The following is a 27,409-nucleotide window of genomic DNA, read 5'->3' as shown; positions in this document are numbered from 1 at the left end:
TTATATCGTGTTATCGCATCGTATTGTCACATGCTCTTTTTATAAAAAACAAAATATCGGAAAAACACAAGATGAAGATGCGAAGACACGAGACTACGATGCATGATCGCGATATTACTATGTGATATCGCGTATCGCATCTTTATCTGTTGCGCTCGCATCGCGGAATACCGTACTTTACACACTGTCACCTTACTTCAGACACAGTTTTCGTTGCGTTTAATCTTCCAGTGTTTCTCTTCTGAGTTAACGGCTCGAAAATTAAGTAGTTGCCTTTGCTATAACAGTATTCAACGGACTTCTTGCAAATTGTTATGTACAGTATTAAAGCCAGACGTCGGTAGCCATCGGGCAAGTACATGTATCATCAGGAGGTATTAACTTTACATTTCTTTATTTTGCTCCTCAATACTTTTGGATATTTATTACTTTGTAATAATTCGAAAATTCGTTACCTATGTCTTTTTCTTATTCTATGATATCGTTTTTTTTGTTTAAATAAGGTGCTAGATCTGGCTTTGAATGTGTCAGTCTGTACTCTCTCAGTTTGATTTGGCACAAATAAATTGTGTAAAAAAACTCATCAGCACCAAATTAACAATAATTAACAATACGCATGTGTAAAATATCAGTTCAAAATAAGATTTGCGGAACAAACGTGTGTGAAATAATATTGACTTAAGAAGATAACAATAACTAATACAACTGATAATTTGAAAGAATATGGTTAGCTATATATAATGTGTGATTTGTTTTGGAAAATATGACTAGTGGACACCGTGGCTTGTGATAAGTAAATTTTTTGAAAAATATTATTTTAAAATGGTGATTTTTGAAAAAATAAATAAAAGAAACATGGCTTTTTATGACGAAAAATATTATTTTTTTTACGCAATTTATGCCGTAATTTCTGTGACGAACTAGCTAGACTCTCTGGATTGTAGGACAACAATTCCGACGTGGAGGTTTTTTATTTAACAGTTAAAAAAATAAGCATCAAACGAATCCAAAACGTATTTCGGAGTTTGTTTGTCATGCATAATTGGGAACTTAGATTGGAATAACATTATTGTAATCGCTTCGACATTCGATTTCTTAAATCGTTTACTTGGTGACACTCGTTACCGGAAGCATTCGATACAATCGTTTAAAAAAGTGTGATTTAAAATCAATATAGATAAAGTAAACCGGATAAAAAAACAGAAATCGGAATAACACATCTTTGTTATTTATTATTATAAGGGCCGGATTAAAGTCGTCACTGAGGTAAGTGTGTCTCTTACTATACATTGTGCTGTTTGATAAGTCCAGTTAAACTTAAAGCTCAAATAGACGAATCAATCTTATGTACAGATAAGTTTCAATCGATATTTGTACGATCCAAATTGCGTGCTACGTGTCATTATGATTAAGTCTGTCGTTGAGTTGTCGCTTTATTTTATTGATTACCGTTGGCTAAGAGTAAGACTGAATGTGGACGCCATTTTGTTCAGTTGAAGTCGCGTGATCCAATTCTTTTCAGATATGAAAAATCGGCCCTGCTAAGCGAGCCGATATAATTTATATTGGCCCGCTAGATACGAATACATATCGCTCGCGTCGTCATTTTGTTATTATTTATAGCAACGATATGTTATATAGATATGTAAATTGTGTTATCGTTACTGGCTTTTTGGCTATTTAAACGTGTCGTATCAGTGGTTATATCTCAAGTTAATTTTGGCAGACACAGTATGGTATCAGATAAGGGATTAGCCCTCCCCAAAGAAATCAACTCTGCATCTTAAACATTTATCACTATCATCTGCATCCTGTCGACCAATGTCTCCCACCCTGTTCCCTTATACGTTTGCCGTGCCATTGTTCTGATTTCATCAGTTAATTAAACGGAAGTCGTATTTGAGGTTTTAAAAAAAGCAGTGGCTAGACGCACGGCAACGAATGACTAGCCAATAGGCTAGCCGTACGGCCCCATACGACTAGCCTGTATTGGCTAGTTTATCGGGATAAACATGTATATTATGTTCTAATACAAGCCTCGCGCTACATCGGTTCTAAGCCTCGCATGATAAACTTTATCTTTATCCAAAACTCACATAATATTCTCTATTTATCCTATTACCAGATGAAAATCGATAGTATAACGATCGTATAAACTTGAGCTTTATACTATCGCTATTTTTAGATCAGATTTGGTTTTTTCCAAAAATTGGAAAATTTGTTTTTGTCAACTAAGGAAAGATAAAATCGTCAAAAAATGCGATATTTAATAATTATAAATGAAATAAAGGAGGAAATAATAGGATGAATAGAATATTATGCAAGCATCGCGCTACCTCGATTCTAAGCCTCGCATGATAAACTTGATCTTTATCCAAAACTCACATAATATTCTCTATATTTCCTTATCCAGCTTTAAACGCCCTTTTGCATGCGAGCAGTGTTTACACAGAGGCAATAAACTATAAACTGTAATTTATCGATGCTAATAAAACATGGAATGGTATAGATAGCAAAACATGCTATACAAGACTACAATACTACACTTTATTTTGTAACAAAGTAGTAAAGCATTTTACTTTTAAGATATCTGTTAACATATTGACACATTTGTAATTTAAAAAAGTATATCATTGATCGCAAAACTAGATTATACATATTGTAAATAATTGCGATAAAGGTATTAATTACTAAAATACACATTTAATGTTTTTTATTGAGAAAAACAATATGCAAAGAAAAAAAAACACATTTGTAACGCGTACTACTGAAACAGTAATAAAGCTATATATATATATATAAAGGCTAATCACAGGCCAATCAGGGACGACACTTTCCGCTTTTATGGTAGTTTTCCTTTAAAGGAAGTTCCTTCTTACAGAAAATCTTGTTGAGGCGGAAAGTGTCGTCCCTGCACAGGCTAATCCGGGACGACATTTAACGCACAGGCATTATGCCCAGTTTTCTCAGAACGCGACATGTATATTTATATAAAGTTATCATATTACCACATGAAAATTGATAGTATAACAACGATCGTATAAACTTGAGTTGTATACTATATCGCTATTTTAAGATCAGATTTGGAGTTTTCCAAAAATTGGAGATTTTGTTTTTGTCAACTACGGAAAAACAAAATCGTGAACAAACTGCGATATTTGATACTTATTGATTTAAAAAAAGTGAGGAAATAATAGGATAAATAGACTTACAGCTATGAAATAACCTATATTCATTAAAACGGATTTGCTAGATCTATTTTAACATTATGGAGGATGCTATCAACATAATAACAGTGTCATTTAAACGCAGTGATGTACACGTACTAGAAATACCGCAAGAGCATGTTTTCTTTATAGTTTATACCAAATTATACACATTAGGCTATTTTAAAGGTCCGTGTATATTCCGTTGTTTGGGTTTTCGGCTTGAATTCGACAACACGAAATATGAAAAGCAGCACACTCTGGTTCGTATTCCTGATGTTTTTGAATGTGTTTGAACGGTTGCTGTTATGGTAATTCTGTTAACTTTAAATGTATAAATAATATATAATTAATATGAGTCATGCACGAATAATCACCATGGTGATCATAATTTTTTCACAGATTTTTGCATGTTTTAAAGATTGTCGTTAAATGCTTTATATAGATAAATGTAAACATTGGTTACTAAAAGCTCCAGTAAAAAATCAAGAATAAATTTAAAAAAAGAAAAAAGGTAACCCTCAGCAGGGCTCGAACCACTGACCCCTGGAGTACTGGAGTAAAAATCTACCACTTAGACCACTCGGCCATTCTTCCGAATTCAATAGACCGTTCAAGAATTTAGTAATTACCCAATTATCTCCCCTGAAAACTCTCTGTATCCGCCATAACACCGCTGCCTTACAACCGGTAAGGTCAGAATACACTAAATAGTTTCCCTGTATAATTCAATGTGAAAGCGACAACTTTAGGCCAAAATAAATGCAGCATTTTGCACATAGAGACCCCGATAACCCTACCTTTTCTTAAAGGTCATTCTAAGCGGAATCGATTTATGCAATAAAAAAGATATGTCATGTACAATGCAAGGAAGAACTTGACACAAATCAAAATCGACTGTTTTTGCATTTTTTTTCGGCCGTTTCTTATTTGAGTGTAACCTTTTTCAGTGCGATGGTTTACTATAGTCTTCAAGTTTATCATATTTCAGGGATTCAGTAGTGAACACCTATTCATGCCCTAACATTATCTCCGAAAGATAACACCCGAATACTAGATAAAAGTGTAAAACATGCCTTCCTGTCAACTATGGTATTTTTTTAGAGAGTACAGCCCTTCATGAAACGGTTATTTAGTGTACTGTAACCGTAACACCGATTATTCAACGAATGGATTTCTTTCTAAGGCCGTCATGACACGGCCTTGGTTCTTTTTGTGCGACTTGTTTGTTTGTCATGCAAATTGTATGAAATAAAGCTTTTCTGCTAGGGGAGATGTTAAGCTAATGTTATAACAGAAAAATAATTGAAGAAAACATGCATTTTTTAGTATTTGTCAAGAAAAATTAACACTTTGACACATATAAACAATCATTTAATTAAATTAAATAGAATATTTTTCATTTGATTATTTGAATCAATGTTAAAATCGTGTAAGTATTTGCATCCCAGTGTTTTATTGCCCCTTTGTTCTGCATAAACCGATTATCTCGTTTTGATCAGATATTGTCCAGACTTAACTAACAACATGGTGTCATAAACCACACTGGGTGGCAGATGACAGTCTGGTCATTAAAGTGATATTATGGGCATTTTGCACTGTTGAATTGAGCTGAAAAGAATTAACAGGTCAAAAGAGTTAGTTAAAATGTGGTTACTGATCAATTATCTGCAACTCATCTTGCTACCAGTTGTTTATAAAAATATATTTTATATCCGATATTCTTTCGTGACCCACCCAGTCCTGTAAGCCGAAATGATCCGTAAAACAAAATTGTGTCTTTGTGTCGTATGAACGAATCTGAACTAAAACTAAATTTAGGTTCAAATTGTACATGCATGATCAGTTGTCGAACGAAAGTACGGTTAATATTCAAATGCATTATTTTTCTGTTTCCGGTATATTGTTTCAGTATGTTGATGCTGCATTAACAGATATAAGTGTATATGAAGTGAAAACACCACAAATAAACAACCTTTTTCAGTGCAAGGCTTTACTAAAGTCTCTAAGTTTATCATATTTCAGGGATTCGGTCGTGAACACCTATTTATGCCCTACCATTATCTCTGAAAGATAAAACCCGAACAATAGCTTAAGATGTAAAACATGCCTTCGAGTCAACTATGATATTTTTTAGAGAGTACAGCCCTACATGAAACGATTATTTAGTATATTGTAACCTTAAGCAGTCATTTGGTTGAATAATTTACCTCCGACATAATTAACAGTTGCGTACATTAGATATGTTACATATTGTACAAATTAAAAGCTATGTCCCATATAGAATATCAGAAATTGTACACCGTAAAGATACTAGCTCGTTTAATTTATGAAAAAAAGTATTCAATAATTATAAAAAAAATACGTAAAAATATTTAACGTATTTAGCGGGTATCGGTTAATTAAAACTACGTCATTTCGTTTGAAGATTTAATGTAACGGCAATGCACGAACGACATAGGGCTTTGTAGTACGTTTATTTTCAATGAACCCCTTACACTTTCTATCACTCATTTGTTTATCTCACTAGCGTAATCATGCCATTGATAATTATATTTTTTATAATAAGATGTGTAAGAAACGTATACATTTCTTAAATAATGTCAGTCTATTTAATTACGTGACGCGCCTTTTTTATATGACGTTGACGTCATATTATGACGCTATTGTTATTGTTGTGAAAACCGTTGACGGACAGGAAAATGAATTGGAACTTGGATGTTTAATTAGGACTTTATGACACCAGTATCGGTAAATAATATTTGTATAAAAATGAATTAATACAATTGTTTGTTTGAAATAATAAGTTATTATTCAAGTCATTATCGGTATTTTTATTGTTTGTGAACTGGATTTAAATGTTTTGCATAAATGTTACTTATTGATTGTTGGAGATCCGAATGTATGATTTACATGTGTTAGCATGTATTTATTTATTCTCTGTTGTTTCAGACGTCGATCAATAAAGGTTTGAAATCAGCGCATACTCGTTATTAAATTAAAGTCGCCCCCAAGTTCAAACAAGATGTATTATTATTGTATTTTATTGAAGCTTTTCTGCAAAAAAATAATACGGCTTTAGAATAGAGCTCTTTGTTGTGTCAAATTGTCGGCCTTTCAGTCTTCATATAATCTTTACTTTGATGCTAATGACGCGTTTTTTTAAAGATGCAAATCAATGTATTAATAAATTCATTTGGCACTAAGTCATATATTTTCAAAATATTATTTTGGTGTTTTTTTGTTCGGAGTTTCTTATCGATTAATTTACAAAACACGTGTCGTTATCCATATGTTTTGCGTTACTAAAAATACCTAAATAATACATTTTTTAAGGATTTTTAGCTTTATATTTGTTAAATGAATCCAAAGATGAAAATCCATTCAACTAGATATATTCACATTTCTTAATCTCTCGTAAAATCACCTAAAAGATCGTCAAGATCAATATCACTCTTCCATGATAAAAAGTTCGGGGTTTTTTACGTGACATTATTCCAGCTCACAAAATTTAATTTAAATCTAAACAACATTTTTTTATCTCTGATTTCAGTTCGAACAAAAAAAATGGAAGGCGTATCAAAAATATCATACTTAATATAATATGTTATGATTTTAGAATATAGAGTTTTACCAATTGAGACCAATCACAAACAATTAGCGGTAATTAATTGCGCGAGAATCGTTAATAAGTATTAATTCAAATATAAATTGGAGTGCGTGATGTTGCGGCTATTAAAATCAACACAACAATACATGCGTGAATTGTTTGTAAAAAGTTAAAAGTAAAAAGTCTAATCAAAGACATGATATGAGCGACTGAACCGGCAAATTTTCGCCGATGATTACCACTTGTTTACACACAAAAAAACAACAAATACACGAACGCATTTTGAACATTTTATTTGTAACAATCAATCTCAACTTCAAACAATCATTTTAACAACAAAAAATGTGATAATCGCCTGAAAATAATTAATGCGGTTATTTATTTATCCGATATCGGAATCGCAGAAGTTGGCAGAAGTGTAATGGCGGACAATCACGTGAATGACAAAATGGCGGCGGTCTAATTATACATTGTGGAATGGTCTATGCCAGATGTATTTTATGCTTTATATACGCAATCCTCGTAGTTTCACAAAATATAACGACAACTGAACTCTCAAAATTATTAATTCGTTTCGGGTTGCAACGCTTTATAATTTTCGGGTTTTTAAATCGTCAAAAGATGCATATAATGGCTATTTAAGAGCATGGTAAATGTTCAGTATTATTAAAATAACAAAACATCTTTATTATGCTATTTTTTAAAGTAACATTACAACTCAAAATCAACGAAAATTTCGTACAATATTTCGTAAAATAAAGCTAAACAATTAAAAATAATCGTTCCTGATGGCAATTGCAGAAATTTCAACACCAGATGTGGTCTGGTAAAATAGATGTTTGTGGATACAAAATACTCGTTTTTATTATGGTTTTAACATGGTACCATTTTAGTGTTCGTATGTCGTATGAATAGATATATTCGCAGGAAATTAGCATGGAATTTATTGTGGTCACAAATAAATAAAAACGAACATTTTGTATCTACAAAAATCTATGTAATCATACCACATCTAGCGTTGAAATTGTGGCTATTGCTATAAGGAACACTGATTGTTTAGGTGTAAACTTTATTTTACGAAATACTTTACGAAATTTTTGTTGATTTTGAGCGTTATAGAGACTTTAAAGGGGCCTTTTCACAGATTTTGGCATGTTTTGAAGTTTGTCATTAAATGCCTTATATTGATAAATGAAAACATTAAATTTTAAAAGCTTCAGTAAAAAATCAAAAATAAAATTTAAAAAAGGAAAAAAAAAGTAGACCGCAGTAGGGCTAGAACCAGTGACTCGCGGAATCCTGAAGTAAAAACGCATTAGCCAACTGAGCTATCATGCCAAGCATACATAATATGCGTATTTTATACGCTATATAAACAATCTTCGTAGTTTCACAAATTTAAACGACAACAACAGAACTCTCCAAATTATTTAATCGTTTCGCGTTGCAACGCTTTATAATTTTTAGGTTTTTAAATCGTCAAAAGATGCATATAATGGCTATATTAGACCATGACAAATGTTCAATAATACTGTTTCCTCACAAATATCATAACTAAACACACAATTTGCGAATCTGAAACAACTTTTTCGATTTTGTCAATTTACCAAACCGTGAAAAGATGCCATTAACCTACGTATGCATTTCAGATAGATTAGTGTTTATTCCTTGAGTTCTAGTCGCTTATAGAACGACAATTTTGATATCCTCTTCGTCAATAAGCTTTCTGACATAACGTTATAAAACTATTTGTGTTATTATATCGTATCAACTTGGTTAAAACAGTACGCGTTTATTTCATCATTAAAAACAAAAACTTAAAGTTTCAGTTTAACCTTAGAGTGGTTCGAATGCTCGTAAGACCCCAGACAGCACAATGAAGTTGATGTTCGCTGTAATTGTGGTTATGTCAAGTAAGTGCTTTTGTAAATTTATTGAAGTAAAAACCGACGCACTCAAAACAAGTTTGATGAAGACAAACATGTGTGTATATGCGATCCTATAGCAATTATGGAGTAAAAACCTTCGTTCTGATGTTTGTTTCTATATAAAAACCGAAGCCCATGTTAACTGATTTCAATCATGATAACTGCAGTTTCCTTGAGCGGAAATTACTTTCACACGCCATCGTCAAAAACCCGTTTTCAAGTTTTATGCAAATCATTCAAATTGTTAATGAGATATAGAGCTGACTTTTAAATCGAGGCACCAACGTTTTATCTTGAAGAACGACATCAACCTTGAGCATGTATTACTGATTCATGCCTTCTGAACTTTGACTCAATGCCCTTGATATGTGTGGCACGTTTAATAAAATGCCTGTAAGAGATTTCGAGCGCGTATGTTATAGACTGATGACGGACTTACGGACTGACGGTTTGATTGACGGCTGGATAGAAAAAACAAATCCTTTTTACCAGCACACTTTCTGAAGGTACAAAATGTATATAGTAGGCATTATCAGAGGGGGTAATCACGTGAAAGACAAAATGGCGACGTCCATACCGAGACAGTAATTTTTCGCCGTTTTATACCCTTTATTACTTCTGTATGTTTTTTTAAATTACGCTCACTTTCCAGCCATATCAGTAAAAAGGTGATTAGCGTTTATTTCGTATTTAAATTCGCTTTATATCTCGACTTTACTTAGTGCACATTTTCTTAGTGGAGCCCTAATTAGGTCATCCCGCTAAGAAAGTTTGCACCGATTAAGTCGAGATATAGAGCGAATATTACTTAGAAATAAAAGTTAGTAACTTTCTCTCTAATATGGCTAAAAAGTGGGCGTAATAAATAATAATAAAAATACAAGTAATAAAGGGTATAAAAGGACGAAAAATACCTGCCTCGGTATGTACGTCGCCATCTTGTTTGTCACGTGGTAACCCCCTCTGATTATGTATATACGTGGTATAAAACACATTAAATGTATATAAATAAACGATTGCGACGTTTATATATTATCATGTTTTATTAAAAAACAAGCAAGCCATAGTTGTCCGAAACAAAATGTGACATTACAAGCAAACGAACTCTACACCAATCCATGTTTTACCCACACTTCGCTTCATTAACGACAACAAATAAGAATGTTACATTCTTTTCGTATTTTTTTTTCTAAGTTGCGTTATAAACAGCTAGATGCTTACCTTTTTTTGAAACACGAAATAATTCAATTTAAATGGCTTGTCAGACGCAACGTTTTAAATTACATATACATTAATATACATTAATAAAGCAGACGAGTTGGTTTTATTGCTTTGTTATTATCGATGTTGTTTTTCATATCACAGTTCGCGTTTCTATTACCTACAAAGTCCATATTGATGTCAAAGGAATCATACAAGACGGCAAAAACATCACTCTCGAGTGTAAAACCGACGCTCCTGAAATTACTTTTTCCATCAACAGAAAGTTCAACAACGGTCAAAATGAAACAATCGCTGAATGTGAATTCCGAAGTGACCAATGTTATTTCTTAAATGGTTCATTCTTGCCAATGTATAATATTTCTTCGACCAACTACGGAGGAATATTGACAATATATAGTTTGTCAGTAATGCAGCAAGGGGAGTACACGTGTTTTTATACGTATAACTCCTCAATCAACGCTACTGTACATATAGAAGGTAAATTCGTTACACAAATAGTAGTTGTTTTAATTATTGTGAGTCTTCGCATGTGATAAAACATTTTTTTTAATTATTCGTACATTTGACTTAAGTTATACATTATTTAATTTTGAACTGTAGCTTTAAAGTATGTATGCAAAGTGTGGTAATGATTAAATGCAAACTCTGTCAAAGTTATCAATTGATAAGAGCGCAAAAAATATTTTAATTTTAAACAAAAGCCGCCGATTCAAAATACAGCATACCCACAAACTATTAAAACGTCTGATCTCATAATCTTGCACATAATTAAAACATTGATTTATGGAAATTCCAAATTTGATTTCAGTTTTATAAATGAAGCACGGTCATTTTGGCCGCTAAACCATGTATACAAAATACAAGTTATCATGTTTGTTCAAAATACTTCAGACACTCATTGACACATTATATACCTTGAACTTCCTTTGGACTTTTCTCAATATCAATTTTGCTCAACAACAAATACTTTCACGCTCTTCTCTAATGACATCTTTATGTGCAGCACAATTCTGATACATGTATTTGTTAAGTACATTATTTTATATACATTTTAGGAATGACTGGACGATAAAGAAGTATGTTTTGACGGTAATTTATTTACTTTTCTTTTTTAGTAATGAAGTACCATGACGCGAGAAGCAATGCTGGCCATGTTATTGCAATATGTGTTGGTGTTGGGGTTGTAATCATCATATGTGTGGCAGTATGCATTAGGAGAAAACAAACATGCGGTAAACATTCCTAACAATCATTTATAATAAACAGAATTTCTCTCTTAAATGCATACATGTAATCTTATTTAAGATTGTTTTTTAATCTTACACGTTGCAGTATTTATGCAAGAAGTTTTCATGATGGTCACAAAACGTGTAGCATTGTGAAATATTTGCTATTATATGACTAATTTAATGCTTGATTTACGCGAACTTGACTTGTTTTTATCAACATATAAGTAGCCTGGGTTTATGTATTCGACTGTTAAAGTAATCAAGATGAAAACATGCTTATTTGTTAATACTTATTGCCAGTTAAGAATAATTTAAATATGAGGATTGGTATGGAGTATTGAACACGTGTCAGACAGATAACGCTGTATGACAGATATAAACATTAATTAAAGACTCCCGTAGCAGCGGATTTCTTTTCAGCGCATGAGCAAGGTTACCCTCACAGACCATCTAGTTGCTTAATTATTTTATGTTTAACACGAATCGACTTATACAAGTTTGGGTCAAGAGATAACAAAATACAGGCATTGATTGTGCATGCAAATGTTCTACAATGGTAATGTTGCTATTAGTTAGTTTTATATTTAAATGTAGTAAAATGAGACCTAAACAAAATGTGTAAAGATGTAACAAATTTGTACAGCGTAGTTGTATACCATTATTTACACAACTTGGTATAAATATATTAAACAACATAAAAGATCAAATGTTGAGAAGAAAACGCAAAAATGGTATTGCTATTTTAAATTCGTTATAACATGTATTTAATTTAAGTTAAAATTTACTGAATATGACAAACTATTAAATACATATATGTAAAGATTTAAATTATATATTAATTTTAGTCAAGTACACATGCATAAACTTATATATACACATGTGTACACATATTTGCATAAAAACATCGTGTTTAACTTTCTACAACATTACTTATGCTTATTTGCTTATCATTTGAATATACGAATTATGGTTTCATAACAATTATGAATTATTTAAACGAGTATACATGTTTGCAGTTAGTGTTTTACTTGGCATTATTTCTCTTACGACTGTGTCTTGTTAAATGTTATTCCCCAAAGGGCTGCGATTAATATGCAAATATATAAGTGTCAGTGCAGTAATGTCAATGAGGTGAATCTACTCAACAAATTCAAGGATCATATTGAAAATCCTTTTTAACAGCATTTTAAGGAAAAGGCAAATAGTGTCATAAAAGTATGTGTTTCCTATGCTTGAAATCATACACCAGTTAACCAAACTATTATATCATACTTAGTTCTCGAAATAAATCAAATCAATGGACATTTAATACAAAATGTTTTTTAGAAATGCTACATACGCTATGCACAAGGACAGACGCAGCAGCTTTTCCAAATAACGATGAAAATCTAGCATGGCTTATGTCGGTAAGTAGCTTAGTGTCGTTTACATGATAATGATTTAAGTAGGTTATAGAATTTCGTTGTTAAACGCAAATTCGAATTCAGTAGAAATATCAGAATGTATATTTTTACTGAGTGAAAATATTTGTTAATCGCAATATTTTTTATTAAATGACATCGGTAAATCCGTTACTTTACCCGACAAATGAAAAATCTTATTGAGTAATATTAGCACTGTGTTTAGCCACAAATGAAATTTAAATATCAATAAAACTATGATATAACTTGACTGACTTCTCATGTGTTACGTCGTTTAGCACATATCTTTATGACGTCTGTTCAGGACGACACGTGCAAAGACATTGAGGGATATGCGGTTGTTCATGGTGGGACCCATGGCTTTCTTGATACCGTCGAACATGCCCTTAATGTTTTTAGTATCGGTCAATTGCTAGATGTTCTGAAACTGCTTAACCATTGCTGAAGCACGTAGTCATTTTCGCACCTTCTTGCTAGTACCTTCAAAGCACTCTTGGTATATATGTACGTCTGTCATTTCGTTTGATTGGGGGCGCTTGTATTCCAAGTTGGTTTTGCTGATAGAGTAATCCCAGAGTTGCAGTGCGCGTTTCGCTTTGATATTAACCATTGATATGATCTTACATGATCTTCTCAATCTGGCAACTGAAAGAAAAGTGAAGAGACCTTGTCAGCAGGGATGATGGGTTTTGTATCGTCCTTGGCGAAGATTTGGTGCCCACCGAGATTCCTGAGCGCGATTCAATCATTCCACGACCACATGAGAGGCACTGTGCAGTATGACGTTTCGACGTCAGATGATTTCGACATCTGCAGCGGCGTCAACAAAAGAAAGGACCGCGTAATCGATCCCACTTGTTTTGGCATTTTCCTCGCTGTCTTTCTGAAGCGTGCATTTGCAACTTAATTCGATGGTCTCTAACATCCGATCAGATGGCATTCTGTTTAACCAGACTCGACTGAAGGCAAAGAGCAAAGTTCGAGAGTTATCATCAGCGACATGTTGTTTGCAGATTACATTGTATTGGTCATCCACACGGAAACAAATCTGAAGGGACTGTTGGACCGATTTGATGGCTCACCATGCCGAACTACTCCACATCACAATTATTGTTGAGATGTCGTCAGCTAGTAAATATACCTTAGATCCACCATAACCGACGACCTCTCACTGGTAGCAGAGATTAATCAAAGGATTGACAAGGCCTCAAAAGACCTGGCCAGACTATCACAGAGAGTTTGGAACAACAGCCTGCTGACTACAATAAGAACCCCAGGAACGCTGTGTACACGGCCTGCGTGTTGATTCTCGGCTGTATGACAGCGAATCCTGGGTCGTGTTTGCACAAAGAGAGAAGGCTTAGCGCCTTCCATATGCACTGTCATCGACGCATACTTGAAATTTCATGGAGAACCATGAAGCAAATACAAATGTGCTTGAGAAGGCAGCCATCCCCAGCACTGCCACATCCCCGTCAGCATCATCTTCAGCCTTGGAATTTGGGTCGGATTGTCAACTACCGAATCCTCAAAGGCAACCTGAGCCCAACAATTGGGCGACGTTGGAAGAGGAGAGAACTGCAAACGTTCAATGATAGACGCACATGGAGAAAAGGCACACAGCAGCGACCGGCAGCCTATAGGGCCATATATGCGCAAGGTGCGGCAGAGACTACCAATCTTAAGTGGATTTGCACAGCCACAGTAAACGTTGCACATGCAATCAACCTGCACAAAAAACTAACGCTTAATAACCATCACAGACATCCTCAAGGGTCTCTATAGACTGACGGACGCCATCATCAGTCACACATAACAGAAGTGTGCGCTGCTGAACATGCTAAGGTTAACATGATGTCGATATTTTGCTTTTTATATGATGTTAAGCCATTTTATTTGATAAACCCAATTTTGTTTATACAAGTTAAAACTTTCATTCAGCAAAGATCAGCTATGACGACGCTGTCTCATAGATATCTGGATATTAATTCCCCTACCTGTTTAAAGGGGATGGGTTTAAATTTTAACCTGAAATCTTTCCGTACGATCGTCTGTCCGAAAAAATGTGGATCCTGTAATAACCCGTAATAACCCAATCTAGTTTTTGATAGAGAGAACTAAGGCGAATATGCATATTAATTCTTTTTCTTTTCGTAAGAATTTTGAAGGAAATAATTAAAGACTATAATGTGGATCCTGCGATAATACAAAATGAACTTTAGCTCAAGCTCATTTGAGAAAAATTGGTATGTTGATAGAGTGCCATATTGGAAATATTTATATTATAATATTACTTTGCTCCTTTGATCCATTCGCAATATCTAGATCTTTCGAAAACTCAAGAAGGATTTGAACTGTGGTGATAACCATTAATGGATAAAAATCAACATTGAGAATATGCATATACGTTTAGGTTCTTTAAGCAGACAACACTCGTTACGGTTACAGATGTAATTGGAAACTTAAATCTTGATGCTGAAATAAATAGAAAGTACTAAAGCTATGTTAATGGAGCATGGTGTAAGGTAAGGGGTCATATGTTTAATATGCACTTTGGTTTAGAGTGTTCATCGGAAAAAATGTAGAACCAATTCCTTCAGAAATAAGTGAACGCTAACATATCGTTACTACAATAACTCAAACAGTAATTAATTTATGTCAATGAATTTCGGTACTTTAATAGAGAAGAGGGGTTTTTATGCAGTTTGGACAACAATTGTAATTTAAAATTGATACACACGTAATTGAAAACAAAAAAAGTAATCTTACTTAATAAAAAAATACTTACGCTAGGTTTAAGAAACTAAGGGAGAGGGCATAAACTCGAACTTGGACTAATATTTTCACAGAAAAACCTAGTCTTTAAAGCGAGATTATACGATTTTGTCAAATATTTATTAATTTATATAACATGTTGTAAAAAACGTATTAAACATATATTTCAATATAAATTAAAATAAAAGTTAAGAAGAACATGTGTAGAAAAAATCGAATTAAGCCAGATTCTGAAATCAAAAATGTCTGTACAGTCGAATTCTCCAGCATGTAAATCATGCATGTACGATGTGAATCTAAATTTAATTTAACGGTTCATTTTAAATTCCTGCAACGATATCTATTTATATGACACACGAACACTAACTAAAAAGACGAATAATTCGGTTATTGTAGGAAACCATGTACGAAATATCTTCGTCACAATCGGCTCGGGGCGCTAATTTGTCTTTGCTGCATTTTATGAAATTCGTCTTCAATGTATAATTTTTCTTGCCTATTATGTGTTATTGTAAAATATTTTATCAATATATGACAATTTAACACATGTAAAAACTCGTATAATCTCGCTTAAATAGAAGTACATTTTTTTCAACTACACAGGTATGATATCCAACAATAATTCACTCAGGTGGAGCATATGTGCATTATCTTTAAAAAACGCCTAAAACGAAAATAGTGAAGACAATACATACGGAAAACCTGTTAATAACATCACTTTTCATGTATATACATATATACAGACATACATATTCCTATTGGAGACTTCGGCATGTGCGCCTAGCTACGATGCAGAATGAAGCAGACATACTGTGAAATCCCCATCCCCCCAAAAAGATGGTTCATTTACAGTTTTATACCCCACCCTAACACCGCAACTCATCTCCAAAGTTGGAACAGTTTACATACACAGAAGGCACAGTTACATAAACATTTATTTACAAACATGAAACCATAGTTGTATTTGGGCACGATCCGATCAGGATTCATAAATACCCTAACACTATGATAGAGACACCGCGGAAATACGTTGGATCTAGAAGATACATTGAAATTATGAGTATTTCTGTGTTTCAAGGGAGATAATTATATTTTACAACAACGTGTTTTCCATTTTCCGGAATCTATAATACTAGATACTCGTTTACAGTAGATTATTTATATATATATGGAGAAAGATATGTTTGAAGAACGAGATACAAAAACATACAAACAGACATACATTTTCTTATTAATATATATATATATATATATATATATATATATATATTGTGCATTGTGTATAATTACATATGGCATCACACTAAAATGTAAATTATCAGATATATTTGCAGAACAAAGATGGCAAGAAAGAAGACAGAAAATAAACAGAAATTCGCTCGGAAGGTATCGTTTACTTTACTAGAAAACGTAGCATGTTATAAAAAATCATTTTCTTATTAATTTGCATTCAAATATAACTTCATTTGTAGTGATGTTTAAATAAACATAATTTTGTATGTATATAAACTTTAATATGCATGGCATAACTACATTTTCGGAGATTCGAAAGATGAAAGTGGTAGTAGTTTGAAACACGTTGGGGTTAACATTGATTGGAAGGTATCTAAAGTTAAAACTTAAACAATTAACCTTAAACAATCAGGCAACTTCAATGCTGTTCTTAACCCATCCAGCCAATGTTAATTTATAAATTTGATTTAGCAACCGTAAACTAAACGTTTAACACATGTTGTTTATAACAATAATTGCAGGGTAAAGGAAAATTTAGCTTACACGATTGAAAAAGAAGCACAACATATAAACTTGAAGTTCAACCTTGACCTCGAGCCTGAATGACTAAACATATACATTCATTTCAATGCCCTAAACAGTAAATGCGAGTTTTATGAAAATCACTCAAATCGTACACGAGATATACTGCACAATCGAAATTAGAAGCTAGGGCTGGTGACGTGTATTCGAACGTTCAAATATTCGAATAAAGTAAGTTTCAGTGACTGTAGTTTATCATTTTCGAATATTTGAAACTGTTCTATACCAGGGTCGGATGTATATCTATGTTTTTAAAAGATTGCACCTGAAAATTCTACTGTTCATTCTTCATTATCTTATAATATATTTATAATTTAAAATTATGTTTATCAAACCAAAGGACATGAATCTGTTAGTGGAGCTTCGAAGTCTTATAAAGATTACTTTTGACATGAAAGGTCTATGTAATTGTTTACCTTTAATAAATTGCATGTTGTAAAGTGATGGATATTGTGCATGTTTTCATAATAAGTTTTGTAGCAGCCTTGTTACAAAATTTTATATTTGGTTCTGAAAAAAAAAAACAATTGTGATGTCATTCAGATTATAAATTCTGCAATTGATTATTCATGTTTGCAGTTGGTAATTTACTTGGTATTAATTTGTTGAAAAATGAGTTTTGTTTCATGTTATTAACCCGCATGCGTGCGAGAAACATGCAGCAATATAAGTTTGTATGCATAACTATCAATGTTATCCGACAAAAAAAAAACAAAGTTGAAATATCATATTGTGTAGTTAAAGGCCTTTTCCGCTCCATTTTGGGAAAACGCCACACTGGAATTTTGGGCATTTCGCGTCGTGAATAATTTCATTTTTGAAAACAATTCATTGCAAACCTTGCTCAATTGGGAAAAATAATCGCATGATAATAGTGTTTCTTATATTTCAAAGAAGCCGTTAACTGGTAAATAACGACTATTTTGTTACCTTATTATTAAAATTTTACAAAATATTATGAACATTTGTTATAAGTGTACGTTACCATGCTTATGTTAATCAATTATAAACAAACACAGTGTCATTATTCAAAATTTCTTAACCACAAAGTAACATGAGAATAACAATTGCTCAAGCATAATTATATGGCATCATCTCCCAAGAATATTTCGTCTGTGAAATAGTATTACAATGTTCAAGATTACACAATTAACTTCTGTGAGTTCTGTAAGGGGCTGAGTCTCATCTATCAAATCTGCCTCTTGTGGGGATGAGATTACTTCAACTGGCTGCTGAAATAAAAGCATTTCACTACGTAAAAGCTAGTGTTATATATAAGACACTGCTGCACAAACAAATAGTTATCTTTTATATTGGGCATAATGTTTAAGATTTAAGGACTCCTTTAATGCCTTAAAATAAGAAGAATATCAAAGTTATGTTATAATACAATTACTAACAAATGAATCGATCTATAATCAATTTCAGATATCAAAAAAATAATCTTATGTCGCATCTTGTTGTTGATTTTCGGAAATCACTTATAACGATCTTCGTTTATTTCTAGAAATATTTAGGTGCATTCTTATACTTACCTCACCCGATGTTGTTTGTTTTTCTTTTTGCTTGTTGGAAAGAGACGAAATTGTTGGCGTATTTTTTGAATATTTTTTTCTTATTTTGGCAACGTAATATTTGCTATTGTGAAACGCCATTTTGATGATTAATGATTACCTGCACAGTGCGCGCAGTATTGATCGATACAAAGCCAGGCTCAAAACGAGCAGGTTTTCCCCAATGTTTAGTTTGCGGATTAAGGTAACATTATTTTGCTCATTTTTTATCAGCCAAAAACAAATCAAGTTTGCAATCGTTGTAAGTTGGAATAAGGATTTTTTTTCATTGGGAAAAAAACAACCAGATTTGCATTGGGACTGGGCTCGATATTCTGACACGTGGCATAGGGCGGAAAAGGTCTGGTAGTTAATTATAAACATAAGTTAAAGATTGAAGAAAAATCGTGTAATCCTCACGATTTTAAGTCTGTTGAAATTTTATCGTGGGAATCATACAAAGCTATCTAAACTTTTTAAGTAAAGTAATACAAAATAATAAAAATGATCCATTTACAGTGAATAGAAATGTTAACGGAAAACGCAAGAAAACAACATACATGTTTCAAAGATAAAGTCGCACATGGTAAAGTAGCAATTCGATATAATTTTAACAATGTACGCTGGATTACGTCGGCAAGTATATATTGTTTTCATCATACTGATTCACATTGGAATAAAGAATTTTATCGACAAAATAAAATTCGATGTTAGTAAAAATGTCAGATTGTATTTTTTTAAATAGTGAACATATAAAATAACTATCCATTACTTATTATGAAGAATACACAAATCAATTAAAGGTAACATTTTTAATGACATAAAGATCTGAAACGGTTTCCACCATACTCATTTATGACTAGGGTTTGCTCATAATTATAGAAAGTCATAATTTGGTTAAATGCAAGTAAACCCTTTTATTCAGCAAGCGTCAGATATGCCGACGCTCAATCACAAGTATAAAGAAATCATTAACATTCCTCAACCTATTTCAACGGAGAGGTTTATTTCATAACATTGTACGTCCGAGCGTATGTCTGTCCGTTCGAAAAATCTTGATCCTGCGACATCTAAATATAACCTAAAGCTAGATTTATCAAACTTGGCGTGTGGCTTATAGAGAAAAACACGTTTTGTGTGAATGATTTTTTCGATGTCATAGTTGCTTGTTTACAGAAACAAGTAGTAGTAGAAGTAGCAGTAGTAGTAGTAGTAGTAGTAGTAGTAGTAGTAGTAGTAGTAGTAGTAGTAGTAGTAGTAGTAGTAGTTATAGTAGTAGTAGTAGTATTACTAGTAGTAGTAGAAGTAGTAGTAGCAGTAGTAGTAGTAGTAATAGTAGTAGAATAAGTAGTAGTAGTAGAAGTAGTAGTAATAGTAGTAGTAGTAGTAGTAGTAGTAGTAGTAGTAGTAGTAGTAGTTGTAGTAGTAGTAGTAGTAGTAGTAGTAGTAGTAGTAGTAGTAGTGGTAGTAGTAATAGTAGTGGTAGTAGTAGTAGTGGTAGTAGTAGTAGTAGTGGTAGTAGTAAAAGTAGTAGTTGTAGTAGTGGTAGTAGTAGTAGTAGTAGGTGTTGTTGTTGTTGTAGTTGTAGTAGTAGTAGTAGTAGTTTTAGTAGTAGTAGTAGTAGTAGTAGTAGTAGTAGTAGTAGTAGTAGTAGTAGTAGTAGTAGTAGTAGTAGTATTAGTAGTAGTAGTAGTAGTTAATAGTAGAAGTAGTAGTAGTTGTAGATGAAGAAAAAAATAAAGACAAAAACAAGAAGAAGAAAAAAGCTGTAGATAAATTTACTTATTATCATACATGCAGCAAGATTAACATTATGCCAACTGGACCGCCTCTGCCATATCCGGCAACATTCGTCATTTCGCGGAGAACATTGTTTTCCCATACAAATGTGTAGTTGTTTAATGTGTAGTTTTGATTGATATTTACATACGTTTGTGACGAATATAGATTGTATATGGCATTTTCTACTAGTGATATACTTATATATAGCATATCATTCTTGATGGTGGTTTCATGAAGGATTGCTTCGGAGATTGCGTCCCTCATGAGATATTCTGCGTTCGAGTTAACCACTTACGACTTTAAACGACCAACTCATTTGATGTATTGATGTATTTCCTTATTTATTGTTTTTTAGATTGTACACGCATTATTAATTAAATCGTTTCACTATTTAGTAATGTGATTGTGCCCTTATATCTGTGTGTTTGTTGGTGTCGCCTTTTGTCTCTGGTTATAGCATAAGTTGTCAATATTTGCAGATGAATACAGGTGTAAACTCATCCTGAATTGATTCGAGAAAAACTAACAAAGGCGTCGAAGCCATGAGAAAGGATTTATTTTGCTTGACATAAATACTTGAAATGTGTGTCTATATTGTAATTGCCATACATTCACAATGTGATTAAATATGAGTGATCGCGTAATTATACACTTATTTTACACAAACATAATTATTTTCGACAAATGCCCATGTTTTCCTGGGTACAGGCACTCTAGCATAGGAACTTGCTAAGCTAAAGTATCATGTTCAAGATTTAAAATCAGTGTAACACGGCTAGTGTGTCATGCTTTTATGTTACTTTCGTTCAATGCTCATATTTATATACATTTACAATTTATGTTGTTGCTTTAACTCCTATTTTGTTATTTTCTTAAATGTAGGCATATAGTAGTTATCCTAGCATCCGTCGGTCAGTCAGTCTTTTAAGGTGATTGTGATGATTTTATCACAGAATTTAATGAATAGATTGAAATGAAACTAGGCGGAACGGCATAAGAATAACTTTTAGCATAGTCAGGTTCAACTCAATACGTTACTAATGATGTTATTTAAATGAGATAAATCTCAGACAAATTACTCTTTTGTCATAGAAACTATCACAAGACTACTTTGTGACCGTCGTTTGTTGTCCTTTTCTACGACCAAATTGCATTTATAAGTTAATAGTTTTCGTACATGAAAAGCGACATTATCATGGCAAACACGAATTAATTATTATACCTCAGTTCAGATTTTCTGTTTTGTTTTTCCTAAAAATGCAAAAATAGTGAGAAAGTATTCTTATCCGTAATACAATTGCCACCTTGCTGATTTAAAACATGTAATATAAGGCGCTATTCATACAATTCATTTTCTTTTTTATCTATTATACTATTAAATGTGCGTAAATGTCGATGTAGCCCGGTCGGCATATATTTATTTCGTATTGTGTTTTTATGTTCTTATTTGCTGATGAGTTATAATTGAAAGCAAGTTTATATATCAGAGATATTTTTTTCAACTGCAACAATACGACCGGCTTATACAAATTATAAAATGCAATACAATAGGTATGATCTGTCGGGGGTAAAATGTTATTTGTTATAATGGATTAAATTACTAATTGGATGAATACAAGTTTTAAGTAGTCATCAGAGAAGTCTATCAACTGTACAATTAATTATTAAAGTAGCATTGGCATTGTTTCAGTAATGTTAAAGGTTTTGTTTCCTATGACAAAAACCTGTTATATAAATAGAATGATACAATTGTTATTGTTATAATTTAGTTACAAAAGTAAATATTAAATAAGGTAATATTTAATAATTAATATGTGTTGTCAATACGCTTATTATTGTTGTTGTTTTTTGTCAATAAACTGCCAATATACTATGTAACTGTACTGTATGACATGTAGATGATTTTAAAATGTTATGGCAATTGATTTATATTCTGTTTTTCTAAATAATACTATCAAAACAAGTATGTTATGTAAATGTTTATTATTGCCTCCTTATTAATTTTAACAATAACAATATGAAGCTGAAATGAATGTCACGCATGTCATGTAAATGATTTTAATGTTATGAAAATTGTATAATTGTTTTTGCAGTTACACCGTCAATATGTTATGTTAATACATACTATCATGCCACCATATTAACTTTAATAATGTAAATATATTACAAGGTGCTATTTTCGTTAAAATAAATCTCAATAACACGAACTATATTTGGAACCTACTTAATTAAAAACATAATAATATTGCAACGATAACTATTAGCCCAAACAATGTGAATATTGCAAATATACTATTTATTTACGTTCTATATGCAAGGATGGTTAAAACACATTTCCTTTTTTCAATTATTGTATTAATAGTTGGAATTATCTTACTTAATTGAAACATACCATCTTACTTAATTCATTTATAAAATAAAAGATTATATAACATCATATCAACAAAGATTATATAATATTCTCCATTATACGACCAAATTATGAAACTAGCTATGTAAATACACAATACCATTACACTGGTGCTTAAGTGTAAATAATGAATAAGAAGCTATTTATTTAATTGATTGTTTGATCATCTGGTGAAAAATTGTCAACCACTTAACAATTCTGTTGTGTAATGTATCACATATGATAGACGTGATCGATGCTAATATACATAATGTATTCTCGACCTTGCTTTTTTTCTTTGCCGATTGAAAGACCGCACATCTAGTACCGTCCACATTATATATAATTAAAATATTGCATGAGACACCACAGAATAGCTACATCAAATCAGCCATCAAATCACTACACATGTTAAGTTACTTGTTTTGACACTTAAATCTACGTTAACAGAATATAACCATATCTCAATCAATCAAGTTTTTATCTTGTTCTCTAAATAAGTAATTTATGTAACTTACGCAGCAATGTGACAACATGGTAAAAGAACGCATGTTGAATTTCAGCCCATTATGTACTGTTGTTCAGCGCCCCATGCCGGAAAATAATGTTCATGAAAGCTAACTCTTTTATGACGGATAACTCGTATATCAATATAGTTAAATAGCTTTCTTTGGATAAAATGGTTAATTCTGAAGCGAATAAACATAAGTTAAAAATATTTCGGTCACTCAGATTTCGTGCCCTCTAATGTCCTTTATATTGAGATATATCACTGGGTTATAGATTTTGCTAAATAGGCGGCAAGTAGATTTGAATGCTCAAAGAGCACTTTTATCTTTAATAGCTCTTTTAGTTCCTACAAGGAGAGTTTTGAATACTGACCATGATTTAGTATATTTGTATACATTAATCAATATTTCCAATTGTGTTGTATTTTCTACTTTTGTTTAGTCGTTTTTTATGCTTGCTAGTATAAAGAATGATAAACAGACACACCTCTTTCCGATGTTTGATTAAAGTTATTAGAACAGAATAAAAGTTTACTTACCATAAACATTTCTTTGCAGACAATACCTCATTTTAATAAATAAAAAACTATACCCATTATATCACAATGGTATACTAATTACGTGTTAAAAAATACTTTCCGTATCACAGGTGATTGAGGGTAATGGAGTAACACACTAAGTAAAAGAAGAAAAGAAAATGGATATAATGCTATAAAGATATTTACAACCATACTCCACTAAAACTTATTTTTTTTTATCAGAAACCGTTTTTCATTGATATTCTACCGAAATACAATCGACACATTAAAACCGGTAAACTAATAAAGCTTTGCTAGTTATTAATCTGGTACTTTTTAGTACATTGGCTTTAGCCAATGGACTTTATAACCCCAAATCGAGAAGATCTCGCGTCGGTTGAGTGTAAAAATTCGGTAAAATACCCGGAATTCGAAGGATGTTGGCTGACGATATAGATAAGATAATTAACATTGTCTTTGCTACTTCTTACAAGTTTTCACTTAAAAACTTTTTTTCGATGATTTTCTTCTGAGAATTTTCCTTACACTATTTGTAGAGAATTTTTCTAAGACCATTTTTAGTGAAAAAAAGTTCTTAGAAAAATAAAACAAATTTCGTTCGTAAAAAAATTAGCTAATTGGCTAATGCTTTACTATATATATATATATATATATATATATATATATATATATATATATATATATATATATATATATATATATATATATCTGTAATTATATTGCATTTAAAACGTGGATGGGTACGAGATTTTGACTAAATTAACATAGTTAAAGTAACATTACTACTCAAAATCAACGAAAATATTGTAAAATATTTCGTAAAATAAACTTAACCAATTAAAAATCAGTGTTCCTTATGGCGATTGCCGAAATTTCAACGCCAGATGTGGTCTGGTAAAATAGATGTTTGTAGATACAAAATGCTCGTTATTTTCCCATTTTAATTTCCCGCAGCGATATCTATTCATACGACACATGAACACTAACATGGTGTTCGTGTGTCGTATGAATCGATATATTCGCGGGAAATTACAGTTGAATTAATTGTGGCCACAAATTAATACATACGAGAATTTTGTATCTACAAAAATCTTTGTGATCATACCACATCTAGCGTTGAAATTGTGGCTTTTGCTATAAGGAACACTGATTGTTTAGGTGGTAACTTTATTTTACGATATACTTTACGAAATTTTCGTTGATTTTGAGCGTTATAGAGACTTTAAGGCATAACTTTCTTCGTCAGTCAATTAAAAAGGTACCAATGCCTATCAATTTAAAATGCTACTTTTCATATTTTTGGTAAATGTTACCACATAAAACTGGCTTAATCCAAAGATTTTTCCATTTAAAGCTCTCACACATGTTGTTATGGATAAACTGGCAGCCATTTTGATTTTTACTGTACCCGATTCTCGTTGCCAGGTTACAGTCGACATAGGTCTTTTGCTTATTCTACAAGCGTTAACTATTTTTAAATATTCTTCAAGGAAATGTTTTCGCATGGTAATGGCAGAAAACGCCCTCGTGAGGTGATTGTATTTTCTAATGTTATTATTGTTAGTTATCATTGTATTGTATTGTAGAACTCGAATGTTTTAGCATCTTTCTATGAGCACCTGTTAAGGCATAGTGAGTTCTGCATCCGGCGCAAAATCTGTTGTGGTAGGCACGCTGTGTCGGGTGTCGGGCGCATTGTGCCGTGTGCCTGGCGCAGTGTGCCGATGTGCCCGGCACAAGGCGAAGTGTGCCATCCAAGTAGTATATAAAGCCGAAACTTAACTTACGAACATTTGGGTAACATCTCCCATACAACTTCAATTTAGAATTTTAGTAAGTAAACTTTGTTAGTAAAATAAAACCATTGAAACATAAAGTAAAATATTCAATATACAGCACACATTTGAATTCATATTAAGACATTAAAAGCTCTTTAAGTTGCATTTCTTGCTGGAAAATAAAAATACATGGACATGTTATTCGGTTTGGTTTTATTGAAATCACGTAATGAAATTCCCATTTCGGTAAACGCGCGGACTGGGTCTCAGCAATATTCAATATAATTTGCAGATTAAAATCAAAATACTGTAGTTTGATCCCCACCCTCTCTTGCTCCCCAAAATCGCAAGGTAAATGTTTGCCTTCACAACGTTTAACGATATTGCAGCCCTAAACATTTTGACAGTATCCTTTTTTCTTTTAATTTTTTTTTTATTCAATATATAACATACAATGTAAATATGTGCATAAGCAAGAACAAAAATGGTATAATACAACAGTAATAATGTCAAACACATATTATACATGATATGCTAGAATTAAAATGGGAAAACAATATGCATTTTGTATCTACAAACATCTATTTTATCAGACCACAACTGGCGTTGAAATTTCGGCAATCGCCATAAGGAACACTGATTTTTAATTGGTTAAGTTTATTTTACGAAATATTGTACGAAATTTTCGTTGATTTTGAGTAGTAATGTTACTTTAAGAAACAAATGTCTGCCTTGCCAACAGGAAGTCAATACAAGTAATTTTAAACAATGGAATAAACACACAAAAATGAATCTAGCCTGTATATGTAATTCTATTGACTGGCCGTTAAGTATTTAATTGGTCAGCAATAATTATTATTTGGCCAGGCTAGACTGGACAACAATTTAGAATGAGAACAGTGAATTATGCAGCTAGAAATTAAGGTAAGGCACTTAACAATTCATTAAAATAGCTGAGGTATGGTCGTTTCGTCCCACTACCAGTTCGAGCCACTGATATTACTGTTGAAAAGGGGTAGCGTTTCGTCCCACTGATAATATATAGCCGGGTAGGTGTGAATAATACCGTATAGGTGTGAATGAAAACGAGAAAACCTGTGATGGTCACCTCTGTGTTATGTAAAAACAACATTGTTTAATTTCAAGATTATTTATTCAGGTTAAATGTATTCTGCATGCGATTTTTCATATTTGAAGATTGAATTTAAATATAATAAATTTAATTAAATGTATTTCAGTCAAAGATTTATTTTAAAGTTGTCATATATATAATATATAGTACATTGACAATATTAATATGGGATTCATAAATAAAATAAAACATTACGCCACAAGATATATTTCACATTTTGTACACATATAAACACACAATAAAACAGCCTCTTAGCAAATACAGTACACTACAGGTTGTTTTTTTATATCAGATTTCACAAGATTTCTTTAAAAAAAATACACAAATAAATACATATTCACAAGCAATAAAAACAGCCTTTTATACACATAGCACAAATATAAACAAACAATGAAACAGAGCCTCTTATACACTACCCTTTTTTTTTCAGTTGTTTTTCTTCAGACCTCGTCGTCGTCGTGAACCTGGTCATGGGATGTATCAGAACCCAGACCTGCAATGCGACTACATGCCCGCTGA

At 32.3% G+C, this 27,409-nt stretch overlaps 1 long non-coding RNA gene across 8 annotated transcripts; it reads left to right on the top strand.

Annotated features, from left to right (window-relative positions):
- Positions 1-135: 135 nt before the first annotated feature.
- LOC127867742 (uncharacterized) lies at positions 136-27,409 on the top strand. 8 transcript variants are annotated; one of them, XR_008043640.1, is made up of 8 exons: positions 136-374; positions 8,640-8,729; positions 9,167-9,250; positions 10,110-10,445; positions 11,084-11,200; positions 12,524-12,603; positions 16,728-16,779; positions 21,023-23,215. It is a non-coding gene; the product is annotated as an uncharacterized LOC127867742 (long non-coding RNA). The 8 variants fall into 8 exon arrangements; XR_008043639.1 differs by lacking the exons at positions 9,167-9,250; positions 21,023-23,215 and adding an exon at positions 27,321-27,409 and having other exon boundaries at positions 140-374; XR_008043634.1 differs by lacking the exon at positions 9,167-9,250 and having other exon boundaries at positions 140-374; positions 8,646-8,729.

The sequence above is a fragment of the Dreissena polymorpha genome, chromosome 2 (assembly GCF_020536995.1).
Source record: "Dreissena polymorpha isolate Duluth1 chromosome 2, UMN_Dpol_1.0, whole genome shotgun sequence".
NCBI classification, from domain to species: Eukaryota; Metazoa; Mollusca; class Bivalvia; order Myida; family Dreissenidae; genus Dreissena; species Dreissena polymorpha.
This window is presented reverse-complemented; position numbering and strand designations above follow the sequence as displayed.